This window comes from Hemitrygon akajei, chromosome 4, assembly GCF_048418815.1.
Source record: "Hemitrygon akajei chromosome 4, sHemAka1.3, whole genome shotgun sequence".
NCBI classification, from domain to species: domain Eukaryota; kingdom Metazoa; phylum Chordata; class Chondrichthyes; order Myliobatiformes; family Dasyatidae; genus Hemitrygon; species Hemitrygon akajei.
Genome location: NC_133127.1, coordinates 8013501 through 8027774, shown reverse-complemented (window position 1 = coordinate 8027774; position 14274 = coordinate 8013501). Strand labels below are relative to the sequence as shown.

The 14274-nt window shown below is 40.8% G+C and overlaps 1 long non-coding RNA gene across 1 annotated transcript in view; it reads left to right on the top strand.

Annotated features, from left to right (window-relative positions):
* The first annotated feature begins 568 nt into the window (after positions 1-568).
* LOC140725873 (uncharacterized) overlaps positions 569-14274 on the top strand; it is a 38345-nt gene continuing 24639 nt past the window's right edge. Inside the window, exon 1 of the long non-coding RNA XR_012098494.1 lies at positions 569-907. This is a non-coding gene — a long non-coding RNA (uncharacterized lncRNA). The remainder of the gene's footprint in view (positions 908-14274) is intronic.

Genomic DNA, 14274 nt, shown 5'->3' with positions numbered 1-14274 from the left:
TATATGTCATTTATAAAAAAAACTATAAATTAAAACTATGAAAGAGACATACAAAATTAAATTAAATAACTAGTGCAAAACATTAGTGAGGTATTGCACATGGATTAATGATGGCAACCAACTCCCCAAGTTAAATATATCTGTGTTGCAGAGACACATCTGACTGCTCTAGTAATGCATCAGCCACTGAGTGAAGAGTTGGATTTTTATCTCTTTAATTTCCTTATCTTTCATTTACTCTTGGCACATGAACGCATTAAACTTATCCAAAAGGCCAACTGCGTGGCTCGTAAAGTGTCAGCATCCTACAGATGTCTCTGTGGAAAGATAAAGGCAGTTTTAAAGTGTCATTGTTTCCAGATTGGGGAGTTACCAGCACCGGCAAAGTTCCAGGAACATCCAACAATAGCCTGTTCTCAGTCATTCTGCTGGCTGCCGGAGAAACATGCAGTATCAGCATTTACAAGATATTCCCCCCCCCCTAAACTGTTAGTTTGTTCCTTAGTTGCCTGAAGGCAACCATCAATAATTCTACAGCAGTGTTACCACATCTCTTCCCTCAACACAGAATGTAGGTCTCTTTGTAAAGAGATGGAGCAAATTTAAAATGAAAAAAAACGTGAAGGGTGACATAAAAACAGAAAAATATTGACATAAAAGCAGGTCATGTAGCAAGGATGTTGAGGAGAGTATAAGGAGATATCTGAGAACTCATCTTGAGCCTCTGAGAGGTAGAGGTTATTAATTAGCAACACCTCCGGTTATTCTAAATATTATTGTTGCTTCTTAGTGAGGATTAGGGGAAGGCATCAGAGGCAGTCCGAACAATTAGGGAGTAGACAGGCTGACTTCTGGAGAAACAAACAATCTGCCTGCGGAACTCAACTGGTCAAACTGCATCTATGAGGTAAGAGAGTTTTTCACAGTTGGGTTGAGACCCTACGTCAGGACTGACCAAGAGCTATTCTGTTTATCTCCCTCTCCCCGGAGGTAGGTGTGAGTTGCACTCATGCAGTTCCTTCTGCTCGCTCGTTACTTTGGATGAAGTGAGTGAAGCAAAAAGGAGAATTAGTTTAATATGAGCATAGGGGAAGTCCATGAAGGTGGGTGGGAGGAGGTGTGGTGTGGCATCTGCTTATGAAAGAGCTGAAGGCCTTTGAGCATACCATGTTATGGAAGGTATAAATGGTTTGGAATTCTTTAATGAAGATGATGAGGTTGAGACCAGAAAACTGCAAACTTCCAAATGCTGGAGTTTTCCCATTAGGCCATAAACATAGGAGCAGAATTAGGCCAATTGGCCCATCAAGTCTGCTCTAGCATTTGATCATGGCTGATTTATTTTCCCTCAAAACCCCGGTCTTTTGCTTCCCCATGTATTCTGTGACACCCTTATCAATGAACATATTAAACTCTGCTTTAAATATATCAATCAACTTCCACTTTCAATGTGTCAAATTAGGAAGAAAATGGAATAGGGGAATAAGATATACAAAATAAATTCTGTGGGACGAGAATAAGATGAAAGTATGGGTTTATCAAAACAATTCTGCTTGTTGGCTGTGCAAGGCTGAGGGTGATGTGGTGCTACAGATATAACTGGAAGGGTCTGGACCAGAGAAGAAAGGTTGAAGTCTACTAGGAATAAATAAGTTTGAAGGTGCAAGAGCAGGCTGAAATAATGGGCCAGTGTAGACAGTCTGGCTTGAATTGAATAGAGGATGGTAAGGTAGCATAGATGCTTGTGCAACACTTCACAACAATAGTTGTAAAAGTAATTGGTGTTCAATTCCTGCTACTGCTTGTAAGGAGTTTATACGTTCCCCACACGACCATGTGGCTTTCCTCCAGGTACTCTGGTTTCCTCCCACATTCCAAAGACCTCCAGGTATTTGGTTAGTAAGTTGTGGGCATACTATGTTGGTGCTGGAAGCATGAAGACTCTTGCAGTCTGCTCCTAGGACTTCCTTGGATGTGTTGATCATTGGCTCAAATGACCTATTTCACTTTATGTTTCCATGCTTCAATGTACATTTGACAAATAAAGCTAATCTTAAATCTTATCTGAACTCTCTGACAGGAAATAGGAGTGGGCCTTTGTGTGCTTGGGATATTATAGGCTTAGAAGTTGCAGGCTGTGACTTCTGGTGGAATCTGAACTGATTTTTGTGGTGAGGTTCACACACAAAACATTAGAGAAACTTAGCAGGCCAGAACCACAGCATCTATGGAAAAGAGTAGACAGCATTTTTTTTTCTGGCCAAGACCCTTCATCAGAACTGGAGAAGAAAGATAAGAAGTCAGAGTAAGAAGGTGGGGGCAGGGTGGAAGGAATACAAGGTAGTAGGTGATAGGTGCAACCAGGAGACGGGGAGGGGTGAAGTAAAGAGCTGGAAAGTCGATTGGTGAAAGAGATAAAGGTCTGCAGAAGGAGAATCTGATAGGCGAGATCAGATAGCCGTGGAAGAAAGGGAAGGGTTAGGAGAACCAGAGGGAGGAGATGGACAGGTAAGGAGGTAAAGTGAGAGAGGGAAATGGGAATGGGGAATGGTGAGGGAGTATGGGGAGGCATGTCCATAAGTTTAAGAAATCAATGTTTATGCCATCAGTTTGGAGGCTACCCATAAGGTGTTACTCCTCCAACCTGAGTGTGACCTCATTGCAGCAGTAGAGGAGGCTATGGACTGACATGTTGGAATGGGAATGAGAAGTGGAAGTAAAATGGGTGGACACTGGGAGATCCCACTTGTTCTGGTGGACCAAGCGTAGGTGCTCGACGAAGCAGTCTTCCAATCTACATTGGGATTCACTGATATACAGGAGGCCACACCGGGAGTATTGGATACAGTAAACGACCCTGACAGACTCATAGGTGAAGTGTCAACTCACCTGAAAGGACTGTATGGTAGTATGGGAGGAGGTGTAGGGGCAGGTGCATCACTTGCTCCGCTTGCATGGATAACAGGCAGGAGGGTCATCAGTAGGGAAGGACAGATGGACAAGGGAGTCATGCAGGGAGCAATCCCTGTGGAAAGCAGTAAGCAAGGGTGAGGGAAAGATGTGTTTGGTGGTGGGATCCTGTTGGAAATGGCAGAAGTTAAGGAGAATTATGTGCTGGATGCAGAAGCTGGTGGGGTGGTAGGTGAGGTCAAGAGGAACCCTATCCCTGGATGGGTTACAGGAAGTTGAGGTGAGGGCAAACATTTGTGAAATGGAAGAGGCATAGGTAAGAACAGTATTGATGGTGGTGAAGAAGGAGTACATCCTCCAAAACTGAGCTCCATCCACCAGAAAAAATCAGGACCTACTGGTGCCCCCCATTTTAATTCCAATTGCCATTCCCATTCCGACATGTCAGTCCATGGCCTCCTCTACTGCCATGATGAGGCCACACTCAGGTTAGAGAAGCAACACCTTATATTTCGCCTGGGTAGCCTCCAACCTGATGGCATGAACATCGATTTCTCGAACTTCCAGTAATGCCTGCCCCTCCCCCTTTTTTTCATCTCTCATCTTATCTCCTTATTGGCCCGTCTCTGGTGCTCCTCCCCCCTTCCCTTTCTTCCATGGCCTTCTGTCCTCTCCTACCAGACTACTCCTCTCCTGCCCTTTATCTCTTTCACCAATCGACTTCCTAGCTCTTTACTTCTCCCCTCCTCCTCTCCCAGTTTCACCTATCCCCTACCACTTCGTACTTCTTCCTCCAGCATTTTGTGAGTGTGGCTTGGATTTCTGGCATCTGCAGATTTTCTCTTGTTTGTGGTGAGGTTGTTGCCCAGAGGGGGCTATGAGAATGTAACTGAGAGCTGATGTTTTGCATCTACCGGACAGAAGTCAGTGCAACAGAGCCACCCTTGACAGCAGGCTTGATGATGACAATTGGGTTGGTTCTTGACTAATGGAGCTCTGCAAATTTAGAAAGGGTTAAATTAGAATGACTGAGGGAAATAGAAATAACAAAGGTGCTCAAAGCCACATCAGCTTCTGGCACTGGACAGATCCAGAAAGAGTAAGAAGAAACCATAGGGATGGGTCTAGTTGGATCAGGAATTCTGGATGTGTGCAGATGGGATCATAGACTGGCTGAAGACATGAAGCAAAAGTGTAGGCCCCAAGATGGAGGCCTACATTTCAATGCCATGTTGGGCATAGAATTGATTTAGTGGGGATGGAGGATAAAACTGAAGCCTCTGCCAAGGACTGATTAGTACCAGGTATGTGAAAATCAGAAGGGATGGTGAAAACGTTGCAGGAATGGCAACTGGCCTGAGTGATGGAGTCCAAGGAAAGGGAAGAGTGTGAAAGATCCAAAATGTATTTGAAATCAAGGTCTGTGATCTTCTGTTGCCAAAGAAGAAAGGAAATCAACTACTTCAACTATCAGTGTAGCAAAGGATAGCGAGGAAAGTGTCTTTGGTTATTTCTGAGATGCAAAGGGTGGAATTTCAGAAGGAATCCATGTGGAATGAGTTGAATGTTCTGAGAAAGGAAGGAAATTTGGCTGTGGAAGAAAGTGGGTAGGGTCTAAGGAGGGAAAGATGTGCCTGCTGGTGTTGGTAACACTAGAGATGGTGGAAGTTGAGGAGAATGATGTATTGGATGTGAAGGCTCATGGGAAGGCAGATAAGGATAAGGTGAATCCTCTCCCCATTATGTCATTGAAAGGGATGGGATGAGGCAGACATGTGGGAAATGGAGGAGATGCAGATGAAGGTATTATTTTGTTGGAACCGTGCTAAGTGCAACATCTTCTCCCTCACTTCAACTCAGGGTGCTAAAAGTTATTCCAAATGAGGCAGTATTTCACCTTTAAGCCTATTGGTTCTGATGTGGCCTCCATTAAATTGGTGACACCAGAAGCAAATAGGGGAACTATTTTATTGAGTAACTCTGTCTTCCACAACAGCTAGAGTCTCCCAGTGGCCACCCATTTCCCACACTGAAATGTCTGTCCATGGCCTCCTTTACTGCCATAATGAGGTCAGACACAGGCTGGAGGAGCAACAACTTATATTCCTTATTGATAGTCTCCAACCTAATGGTGTCAACATTGATTTCTCTAACTTTCAGTTAACACTCCTATTCACTTTCCTTGTCACCCCCACCCCCATTTTCCCTCATTCCAGTGTTCCTCTCCCTTCTCTTCACCCTCCCCTTCCTAATGATCTACCCATCACCTTCCTCTGGTCCTTCACTTCCTTCCATTAGGTCCATGTTCTAGTATCCTTTCCCATCAGATTTTTTCTTCTTCAGCTCATTGCCTCTACCATCTGTCACTTCCTAGTTTACCATTATAATTCCCTTTCATACTCCCTCTTTCACACACCCACCTTCACTCTCTGACCTGGAATTACCGGCTTGTGCTCCTCCCATCCCTCACTTTATTCTGCCTTCCTGCTCCCTTTCTTTCCAGTCCTGATGAAGGGCTTTGGCCTGAAATGTTGACTGTTCATTTGCCTGCATAGATGCTACCTGACCTGCTGAGCTCCACCAAAATTTTGTGTGTTTTGCTGCAGGTGTTAGGAGGAACTGATAAAGGAAGGAAGGTGAACTTTCTTTTGTGTGTTGCTTCAGTATTCAGCATCTCCAGCCTCTTGTGTTTCTCTTAAGCTGCCTTGCCTATAAGCTCTGAAACTTTCTCCCTAAGCCACTCTGCCTCGCATAATGATCTTTATTCAGTCACTTATTTCATTATGAAATAATAATTGTGGATTTAGGTCAATTTATTTCTTATATCACTCCTGCTAAGTTCCTTCAATGCTTCTATTTTTGCATGACTTATTTAATTTAGCAATTTAATATACATCTACTTACTGTAATTCACGTCTTTTATTACTATGTATTGCATTGAACTGCTGCTACAAAGACGGCAATTTTCACAATATATGCCAATGATACTAAACCTGATTCTGTTTTTTTGTAATTTTTTTTATTGAAGTTCATCATCAAACAAACATTTCCATAAGATGTATTTCAGACATTGTATATATGTATATATATATAATATAATCATATATATCACAAATCTCCACAAAGTATTTATCTGAGGTATACACTTATAGAAAAGAGTGGAAAGAAAAAACAAGCAAAAGGAAAGAACTATGTACAAGTAGGGAGTGATCTTTTTTCTTAACAACAGATTCATTGCTTTGTGAGAATAAAATCAGGCCTATGAGGCATTATGTAGTTAAACCATTTTTCCCAGTATGAATCAAATTGTTCCAGCTTATGATTAACAGATGCTGTTATCTTCTCCATTTTGTAAATGTCCATTGTAATTTCCATCCGTGTATTTAAAGTTGGGCTCTCCTGTGATAACCATTTCCTAATAAGAGTCTTTTTACCAGCCACCAACAGTATATTCATTAAATATTTATCTCTTTTCAACCATTCTTGAGGTATATATCCAAAATATATGGTCTTACTCTCTAAGGGTATTTCACATTTAAAGATGTCTTGTAGGGCATTGTGTATCCCCCTCCAATAGTTTTTAATAACAGGACAGTCCCAAAAAATATGATAATGATTTGCATTTTGATTTCCACAATTTCTCCAGCAAACAGGGAAGTTACTATCATAATGGGATTTCTGAGAGGGTGTAATAAAATATCTTATCAAGTTTTTCCATCCAAACTCCCTCCATTTCTGTGAACTGGTACACTTCCATTGATACTTCCATATTATTGTCCATTCTTCCTCAGATATAATTATCCCTTCTTCCTTCTCCCATTTTGTTTTAATGTATGAAGTTGAATGTGTTTTAAGATTTGACAACCCCTTATATATGCTTTGAAATGATTCTACTACCATTATCTGAATTATATGCTTTTCTAAATAGCTCTATCAAGCACATACTTGCCTTGGTTACATTTTTAAGCATCTTATTAACATATTGTCACATCTGTAAATACCGATAAAAATCTTGTTTTTCTAATAAATGTTTCTCTTTAAGCATTTCAAAACTGAACAGTATTCCTTCTTTCATTATGTTGCAAACAACTGTTACTCCTTTAGCTGTCTAGTCCTTAAATCTAGCATCCAATTTATTTGGTGTAAAATCCAAGTCATATGCACACCATTTAAGAATTGCAATACCTCCCTCTAAATTATATTCTTTTATAGTAGTTTTCCATATTTTAAAAGTCAATTTCACCCATGGGTTATCAATAGTATTTATGTACCTTTACAGGTTGTTATCAGCCAAAATTGCTTGCATGGGGATGGGAAGTACCCACTCCTCAATGTTTTTCCATTGAGCGTCATATGATGGGTTGCACCAACATATCACAGCTCTCAACTGTGCTGCAAAATAATAATCTCTAAGAGAAGGTAGGCCCCATCCCCCCTTTTCCTTTGCTAATTGCAAAGTTTTGAGATGAACTTGAAGCCTTTTACCCTGCCAAATTAAGCTTGACACCATCTTTTTCCATTCATTGAATTGATTTTGATTAATCTCTATTGGTAGGGTCTGAAAGAGATATAACAGTCTGGGCAGTATATTCATTTTAATAGACTCAATCCTTGAACTGAGACTGAAAAAAGGAATCAGGCTCCATCTTGCCATACCTTCCTTAATTTTTTTATATAAAGGCTGATAACTACATTCTGATAATTTTGCTAAATCTTCAGGCATAATGATGCCCAAATATTTGAAAGACTCTTGTGTCATGCCCAGGGGTATCTACTTTCAATTTCTCTTGGTGGGTATAGTAATATGATAATTGGTGGGTATAGTATCCTGATAATTGACCATATTGTTCAAAGGATTGCATCAATTTAGGTAAAGAGTATGTTGGTTGCCCTAGATAGATCAAAATGTCATCCACTTAACAAGCCAATTTATTCTCTGTCCCTTTAATAGTAATTCCCCTGATATCTTCATTTTGTCTGATGTATTGAGCTAGTGGTTCCAGATATAATGTGAAGAGTAGCGGTGACAATGCAGAACCCTGTCTCGTGCCCCTTTCTAGGGTAAGACTATTTGATAAATATCCATTGATTTTAATCCTAGCAGTAGGATTGTCATATAGTGTCTGTATAGTTTTAATAATTGTATCTTGGAAACCAAATCTATGTAAAACTCTGTAAAGAAAATTCCAATTAACCGAATCAAATGCTTTTTCAGCGTCCACGCTTATCACTATTGCTTCGATTTTTTTTTGTATATGATCCATAATGTGAAGTGTCCTTCGTATATTGCCTTGTGTTTGGCATTGTCGTATAAAACCTGTCTGACAGTTACATATCAGTATGGGTAGAAACTCCTCTAATCGTTTGGCCATGATGGAGGTAAATAATCTATAATCTACATTAAGAACGGATATTGGTCTAAATGACCCGCATTCCATTTTATCCTTGCCTTCTTTTCGCTTATTATTGCTTCCTTCCGACTGGGTGGCATTTGTGCCTTGTTTAGAGCCCAGTTCAGTGTGGGGAGTAAAACAGGAATTAACTCATTTTTAAATTCTTTGTACCACTCTGCCATATACCCTTCTGATCCTGGTGACTTGCTTAATTTAAGCCTACTAATTGCAGCTTTTAATTCAACTTCAGTTATGTCAGCAGTCATCGTTCTATTTTGTTCTTCACTTAAAGTGGGTAACTCTAGAGAATTCAAGAAGGTGTCAATTTGGGTTATGCTTCCCCCTGGAACTTTGGAATATAGAGTTTTGTAAAACACTTCAAAAGGTTCTAGAATTTTACTTAGCTTATTTTTTATCATTTTCATTCTTGGGTCCCTAATTCTATGAATTGTATTCTCTGCTATCTTTCTCTTTCGTTTCCACGCCAGTATTTTCATAGATTTTGATCCACTTTCATAATGTCTCTGTTTCAGAAACATTAAATTTTTCCTGATTCCTTGCATAGCCAAACTATTAATTTCATTCCTAATTCTTTTAATTTCCCCTAATGTACCCTGTGCCAAATTCAATTTGTGTTTTTTCTCTAGTTCCTTCAGCCTATTTTGTAATTCCTCTAATGTTTTATTCTTTTTTTTTATATGAAGATATCGCTATAATTTTCTCTCTTAAGACAGCCTTCAGAGTATCCCATAAAATGGGAGGTGAAACCTCTCCATTATCATTAAATTCTAAGTTGAGACCAATTTCTTTTTTAATTTGTTCCTTAAAGTATGGATCATTGAGTAGACTGGAATTTAGTTTCCAAATTGTATTCTTTAGTTGTAGGTCAAAATCAACAGATAAATATATAGGTGCATGGTCACTTACATTTATTGTCCCAATTCCACAGGTGTTTATTTTGTCTTTGTCTTTTCCAAATGTTATGAAATAGTCTATTCTTGTATATACAGAATGGGGAGCAGAATAATGAGTATTATCCCTTCTGTCGGGGAAAAGGTTCCTCCATATATCAATTAAACCAACATCCTCAAAAAGTGTATTAACTTTCTTATGTAAAGATTTTGTTTCATAGGTTTTTCTATTGGAAGAGTCTAAGTTTGGTTGTAATTGTAAATTTAAGTCTCCCCCATATATCAGGAGACCTTCTGTTTCCGTTACCATAATATCAGTAATTTTCTGAAAGAAACCAATATCATTTCCTGGGGGTGTGTATATATTCAATAGAGTAACTGAATTTCTGTCTATATTCCCCCTTACCAGAACATATCTGCCCTCTTTATCTCCCATTTTGAATACTTTTTCAAAGTTTAGCTTACTTGAAATAAGAATAGCAATTCCTCTCCTATGTCCTGATTTATATGAGGAGAAAAACAGATTAGTGAAGCCCATTCTCTTTAGTTTTTTATGCTCATTATCACTTAAATGAGTTTCCTGTAAATATACTACATGGGCTTGTTCTTTTTTCATTTTGGATAAAATTCACTTACGTTTGATTGGATTTAATAGTCCATTTACATTAAAAGAAATGAATTTTACCTTGTCTTTAGCCATCTGTATTTATCTGTCAATGTATCATTGAAATTAGCATAATAAAACTTAATCAATCTACTCCCTGAATAAATAAGAACCAAGAAACGCAAATAATAACAAAAATGGCAACGAACGTGTGATTCCAAAGCTGAGGTCTCTAGTAGATGACCCTGCGTTGAGCTAGAGGAAATGTCTAGCTGTGGGGGATAACCCCTCCTACTTGCGAGTTGAGGGCTCCCATTGCAGTATTCCTAAAAGTCAGTGAACAAATCCATTACACAGAAAATATTTTCCTGTGTACTCCAATATATATATATATATATATACATATATACACACACATATATATTACATACATACGCATATATGCACACATATATATATATATTCTCATTTTGGTGGGGAAAAAGGAGTAAGTGAGCAAATAAAGAATAACAACTAAGTAATATAAAATCCACATTATAATAAGTATTTCTCGAGATAGGTATATCACCATCTACTTTTGCTTTCATTTAGCTTCTCAACATTTTTAAAGTTAGCCAAACCTTAGGGCTCTTCTGGAGGGGGTGAGGACTGTCTTTAAAAAACTCCCGGTCTCTTTCTGATATACTTCTCTCGGCCTGCTCTCGTCTCCTGCCTTCTCGTTTCTCGCACTATTTCCCAAGTGGAGCAGGATAATTCCTCTGCCAGGCCTTCCCTCGGTTTGGTCACGCTGATGGGCAACCCTCTGGCCTTCATGTCTGTAGTCGCCTCTTCCACTGTCTGGTATAACTGCATCCTGTCGTCATAAAACACTCAAAGTTTAGCAGGGTACGGAGTTTGAAATCTAATCCTTTCTTGTTTTAGTATTCTCTTTACTTCAGAGTATTCTTTACATTTCTGCAGGACCACGGGGGGGGGGGTAATCTTGGTCGAAATATATTAATTTATTGTCTAAAACACTCTTCTTACCCCAGGCCCTTTGTAGAATCTCCGCTTTGGTACCGTTCCGAAGGAATTTAATTATTATTGAGTGTGGCTTATCCCGGGTAGACTTCGGGACTAATGTGCGGTGCGTCCTCTTGATTTCCAGCTCCATAGCCGAGGGAAGCTCCAGCACGTCCCGTAGCAACTTTCTGACAAACTCCGTCATAGACGAGCCCTCCGCTCCTTCGGGAACATTGTAGATTCTGATATTTTTCCGCCGTGATCTTCCCTCCAGGTCAAGCAGTTTACCTTCTTGGTGATTTAATATTTTTATCGTCTTACTCAGTATTCATTCAATGTTTTGAACGCGATCTTCCACCTTCTCAATTCGAGTCTCTGCTATTTTTTGATTGATGTTGGCGAGCTCTGACTTAATATCATGTAGCTGCTGCTTTATTTCTTTCTGAAACTCCCTTATCTCTTTCAGAATTTCGATCATATTCGCCGCTTCGCCTGAACGAGGCCCAGCATCCGCTTCGCTAGCACACGGTCGGGTAGGAGAGCCGCTCGCTGCACTCCTCTCGACCGCAGGCTCCGCAGTGTCGCTTTTTAAAATTTCTCTTCTTTTTCCCCATTCTTGACCCTCTTTTCAGTTCAAATATTTTTTGAAAAATATTATATTTGATGGGTTAACGGGGCTTAATACGCATTTTTCCAGAGGAGCTAGTGACTTAAGCTGCTATTCTCGACGATGACGTCACCGGAAACCACTAAACCTGATTCTGATATTGGTATCACTTTCCAGCTTCTCCCTTCATCCTCCCTCCCATCTACCTTCCCCCTCACCTGGTTTCATTTATTACCTGTCAGCTCCTACTCCTTCCCCTCAGCGGGAGAGCATTTTTGGAGGTAGTGATCACAACTCTATCTCCTTTACCACAGCGCTGGAGAAGGATAGGAGCAGACTATTTGGGAAAACATTTAATTGGGGTAGGGGAAAATATCAGAATCAGAATTAGAATGAGAATCAGGTTTATTATCACCGGCACGTGACGTGAAATTTGTTAACTTAGCAGCAGCAGTTCAATGCAATACATAATCTAGCAGAGAGAGAGAGAGAAAAAATAATAAATAAAATAAAACATAATAATAAATAAGCAAGTAAATCAATTACATGTATTGAATAGATTTTTTTAAATGTGCAAAAACAGAAATACTGTATATTAAAAGAAAAGTGTGGTAGTGTCCAAAGCTTCAATGTCCATTTAGGAATCGGATGGCAGAGGGGAAGAAGCTGTTCCTGAATGACTGAGTGTGTGCCTTCAGGCTTCTTTATCTCCTACCTGATGGTAACAGTGAGAAAAGGGCATGCCCTGGGTGCTGGAGGTCCTTAATAATGGATGCTGCCTTTCTGAGACACCGCTCACTGAAGATGTCTTGGGTACTTTGTAGGCTAATGCTCAAGATGGAGCTGACTAGATTTACAACCTTCTGCAGCTTTCTTCGGTCCTGTGCAGTAGCCCCTCCATATCAGACAACGGTGCAGTCTGATGTTATTAGGCAGGAACTTGGGAATGTAAGTTCGGGAGCAGATGTTCTCAGGAAAATCCATGGCAGAAATGTGACAGATGTTCAGGGAACATTTACGTGGCGTTCTGCATAGGTATGTTTAATTGAAGGAGGGACAGGATGGTAGGGTAAAAGAACCATGGTTACAAAGGATGTGGAAAATCTAGTTAAGAAGAAAAGAAAAGCTGACAAAATGTTCAAGAAACTATGTACTGTTAGAGCTCAAGAAAATTACAAGGGTGCCAGGGAGGAGCTCAAGAATGAAATTAGAAGGGGCCATGAGAAGGCCTTGGTGGGCAGGATAAAAGAAAACCCCAAGGCATTCTGCAAGTATGTGAAGAGCAAGAGATGAGTCTTGTGAGAATTTGACCAACTAGGAGTGATACTGGAAACATGTGCATGGAGTCAGAGGAGGTAACAGAGGTACTTAATGAATACTTTGTATCAATATTCACCAGTGAAAAGGACTTTGGCAATTATAGGGACTGAAACCCTCAAGTGTATAGACTTTAATAAAGAGGATGTGCTGGAGCTTTTGAAAGGTATTAAGTTAGATAGCTCACCAAGACTGGATGAGATATACCCCAGGCTACTGTGGAAGTGAGGGAGGAGATTGCTGAGCCTCTGGCGATTATCTTTGCATCATCAATAGGGACGGGAGAAGTACCAGAGGATTGGAAGGGCTGCAAATGTAGTTCCCTTGTTCTAGAGAAGGAGTAGAGATAACCCAGGAAATTATAGACCAGTGAGTCTTTCTTCAGTGGTGGGCAAGTTGTTGGAGAAGATCCTGAGAGGCAGGATTTATGAGCATTTGAAGATACATAATCTGATTGGAGATAGTCAGCATGGCTTTGTCAAGGGCAGCTCATGCCTAATGAGCCTGATTGAATTCTTTGACACTGTAACAAAACACATTGATGAAGATAGAGCCGTAGATGTAGTGTATATGGATTTCAGTAAGGCATTTGATAATGTTTCCCATGCAAGGCTCAGACATAAAATAAGGAGGCATGGGATCCAAGGAGGACTTGCTTTGTTGATCCAGAATTGGCTTGGCCAAAGAAGGCAAGGGGTAGTTATAGATGGTTCATATTTTGCATGGAGGATGGTGACGAGTGGTGTTCTGCAGGGATCTGCTTTGGGTCCCCTGCTCTTTCTGATTTTTATAAATTATCTGGATGAGGAAGTAGAAGGGTGGGTTAGTAAGTTTTCTGATGACACAAAAGTTGGGAGTGTTGTGGATAGTCTGGAGGGTTGTCAAAGATTACAGTGGGACATCAATAGGATGGAGAACTGGGCTAAGAAGTGGCAGTTGGACTTTAACCCAGATAAGCATGATGTGGTTCATTTTGGTAGCTTAAATTTGAAGACAGAATATCATATTTATGGTAAGACTGTCAGGGTCCGATCCGGAACCGCGTTCTGGGTTTTGATCCGGTCCGGGGGTTCCGGACTCCGGGTCCTGCGGTTGTCCCTCCCGTCACCCATGATCTAGTTAGGATCCTCCTGGTTCAAGGAGACACACCTGTAACTCATTGAGCTGCAGGTGTTTATAAGGGGCCTTGGGACTGGGACCAGACGGGCGGTCATTTTGTTCTGTTTCCCTGCCGGCTCCGAACTTGTCTCTGCATTCTGTTATCCCGCCCGGGCTCAGACCTATTCTTCATCACGCTTCTCTGCCCCGTACCAGTACGGTCAGGTTCGTCCGCTCTCCCACCTTTCTTCCCATGCGCTGGTCCCACTTCTCCGCTCGGTTTTGTTTTCACGCGGTCGCACTGTCTGCCGGCCGTTTCCAAATTTCCCGTTGTCATGGCTGTTGTGTTGGTCGACCTGGACCTATGCCCGTTCCTACCCCTTGCCCCTGTCGGGCACGTCTGGCCGACCTGCCTCGGCCCGGTGGGGGTTC